The sequence below is a fragment of the Orycteropus afer genome, unplaced genomic scaffold (genome assembly GCF_000298275.1).
Source record: "Orycteropus afer afer isolate SDZICR_OR568_19922 unplaced genomic scaffold, OryAfe1.0 scaffold00986, whole genome shotgun sequence".
NCBI classification, from domain to species: Eukaryota; Metazoa; Chordata; class Mammalia; order Tubulidentata; family Orycteropodidae; genus Orycteropus; species Orycteropus afer.
In genome coordinates, this window is record NW_006922573.1 from 246342 (window position 1) to 249943 (window position 3602).

Here is a 3602-nt window from a genome sequence, read left to right on the forward strand (position 1 = left end):
TGGAGGGCGGGCGGCGCGGGAGAAAGCTGCGGCGCTGGTTCCATGGCCCGGGCGCGCTGAGGGACGCGGCTCTCGCCTCAGCCCGGCGGCGGCGGCGGCGGCGGCGGCGGCCGAACAATGAAGCTCCTGAAGCCGACCTGGGTCAACCACAATGGTGAGTGTGCGCAGGGGTTGCAGGAGAACGAGCCCAGAGGCGAGTCGGCGTCCAGAGTCAGGTCGGTGCTGCGCGCAGGCCCTGCCCGGCGCCGGGTGCTGGAACCGCGGTGCCTAAGGGAGCGGACTTTATCTCCGGAGCGGGGAGGCCGGCGAGGCCTGGCACGTGCTTCGAGCTGGCTGCGGCGTGGTCTGCCCTCGCCCCGGGCATCAGCGCCGAGCCTACCTCCCCCACCTGGGGTCCACGGAGAGGCCGCAGCCCGGTCCTGGAGAGTGGCCCTGGGCGCCCGTCGGCTGCTGGCGCTCGCCTGCCTCGGCCGGGATGTGCTCCAATGGTCCTTTCCATGAAACCCGGGCAGAGTCTAACTTGGGATCTTGCAGTGGCGGGGTCGGGACTGAAATCTGCACGTCTGTGGCATTGCCCAGCCCGGGCGTGGACGTAGTGACAGTGCCCCCTGTGGGGGGGACTCTAATCTTGGACGGACACTAGGCTGGGGCAGGGTCCGCGGCTGAAGGCATCAGGCTCGTGCTGAGCTGGGCCGGTAAAGGGGACGCGTTGCGGGCGGATAGGACCCAGGTGTGTTCCAGAAGAGCTTCCTTAGTTCTTTGCAAGTGGCCGCAAAACACGCCCGTGGAAACCTACTCACCCAGATCTCTGGTTCAGGAGGGACTCTGGTAACCAACGGTTTTGTCACAGTCCTACCTTGTGCACAGAATTGCTATAGGAATCCGTTTTTGCTCGCCCGCTTCCCATCTGCCCCCGGCACTGCTGCACCCTGCAAGCTTTTTAGGGGCGATAGCCCTGATTCTGGCTGTGTCTTACTGCTGACAGGCAAGGCGTTACCTGGATTCTTATTCCCTATTTCTGCTTTGCAGTGTGACTTGAGGGAGCTCCGGTTTTCTTTTAGTTTTGAGTCTGATCTCAGGGTGCACCTTGACCAAACTGAACTCAACATTCAGCTGTGGTCTTTCATCAGAGCGCTCTTTCCTTCCATCTTCTTCTGTGACCTCTTTTCTATCTTTCATGGCCCAGGTGAGGTCACCTTTTACTTTTGGAACTGGTCCTGCCGCATTACTCCACTAGATGTGCGGTGTCTCTATGTTCATGCGTTAAAGTTGTAGATGTGCTTTCCATGTGGCCCCAGGTATGAACCACCTTAAAAAACAAACACACACAACACCTTTGAGTTAAGGTCCATCCTGACTCAGAGCGACCCCTGTTAAGTCAGGGTAGAGCTGCCCCATAGGGTTTCCAAGGGTGTGCTCATCTTTCTTCTGTGGACTGCTAGTGGGTGTGAACTGCTCACTTTTCAGTTTGCCGCCAAGCACTTAACCACTGCACCACCAGGGCTCCTTTGAACCGCCTCACTCCTTTCATGTCTCCTGAACTCTACAGCACCTTCTAGCAATGTGTGTAAGATAAGTGTTGGCTGAAACAGGTAAGCAAGGTGGAGGAGACACAGGTTTACTGTGCAGGGAAGCAAAAGCCTGAACTGTGTTGATCTCCAAGAGCATTTCCTGATGTGTTGTGTGCAGGTGTTTCTCTGGTGAACTGGGCAGATCTTTAATAGTTATAAGAAGTGGAATATGGGAATCAGGAAAGGGAAAATCTTATTGTGGACTAGACTGGTATAAAGGAAGGGAGAAGGGCTTTTATTTTAGAATACTTTGCTGAAATCAATTTGTGTGTAATCTATGTAATCTGTCATTTACAAGTCTTTATTTTCTGTCATATAATTTCTTCTTTTTTGCTGAGTTTTCCTTGTAAGACAAGATGCCTACGTGTTGATCATCTGGGTACTACAAATGAGTGAGAATCAGTATGTGTGTAGGTTAGCGAGCCAAATGTTGGGGCCTGGCAGAGGGGGGAGAGCATTGGGCCAGGAGCCCCCTGTTCTGAGGGCCTCTCCATAGTCCTAGAGTAGAACCTGGTATCTGCTGTACCTGTGTGATAGTATGATTGTGATATTCAGTTGGGAAAATAGACACAAATGTGCTCTCCAGACTATAAAGTGCTTTAGCAATCTAAGAAATTAAATAATTAATAATAAAAGAATAATTGAGACTCTGGCTAATGGAACTAAACTTCCTTTAAACTTGATCTTGGTCAAATTTCTTTTCTTTTAAAATCTCCTGAAATCAACCTGTCTTGTCCAGTGTTGAGGACTGTCAAGGGCAAATTACTACTGTCCTGAGGCAATGATGATGTCTGAATCACTACTGAGCTATCTTTTTTAAAAGCTTCAGTGGATTGTAGGAGCTGCTGTGGGCAGTGCTGCTTAGTCAGAAGTCAGAGTGGTGGGTAGTGGCCACCACTGGCTTTGGATTAAAAAAAAAAGCCCAGACTGGTGCTTTGGAGAGTGCATCACTGTACTTTCTGGCTTCCTCACTCTTCATGTCTCCTGGCCTGTTATGCAGCATGAACACACTTTTGCTGTTGTCTGAGAGTCAAAGGGAGAAGGAGACGAGAACCCAGCATTTTCCCCTGTGGTGGGAGAGGCCCATTCGGACAGAATAGAGAAAGAGTAGTTAGAATGGAGGAAGTTAAAGGCACATGGTGAAGTATGGCATGTGGGCAAACTTCTGGTCTTCACTCTCCTGGCTAATAACAGTGGTTAGACTGTTATTTAAGGGGGGAGAGGGGAATTCTCAACCTCACTGCTGTTAACATTTGGAGCCTTATACTGCTTTGCTGTGAGGGACTGCCCTGTAGGATGTGCAGCAACATTTCTGGCCTCTACCCACTATATGCCGGTAGCACATACACCCCACTCCCAGGTGTGATAACCACACATCTCCAGACCTTGCCAAATGTTCATTGGTCGGTCAAAATCACCCCCAGTTGAGAACCACTGCTCTAAGATAACCAGTAAGTTAGTAATCTTGAAGTTGTCGTATCACAGTGAAATGAGCCTTGAACCAGGATTTAGGCTGGGTTCAAGACTGCAGGCCAGTGTTCCTGTTGTTGTTGTTATGTGCCGTCAAGTCGGCCCCGACTCATAGTGACGCCTCCTTGGGTTTCCAAGGTGGTATCACTACGGAAGTAGATTGCCTTCCGAGGAGTGGCTAGAGGGGTTCCTACTAGCTGTCAATCCTTGAGCTTGTGACCCTACTTCTGGGCCTTTGTAAAATTGAATAAATACAAAGACTCATCCTTTTTATTTCACCATATACCAAATATAAAAGACTATTTTAATTAATATATGGAATAATAGCCAATGATGTCTACTAGTTATGTAGGAGGTATGTGCCAGGCACCATATACACACACACAATTTTACTCTGTGTTTGGGTACTCTATATATTTCATTTTATTTTGGGCTCGGCCCAACTAAAATAAGGTTCATTTCTAAGTTACGTTAAGACTATCTATTGGTCAGAAAATGAAAACAGTTTTGGTTTTAAAGTTCGTAGAAATGTGTGGTTTGTCCATTTAGAAATTTCATAAA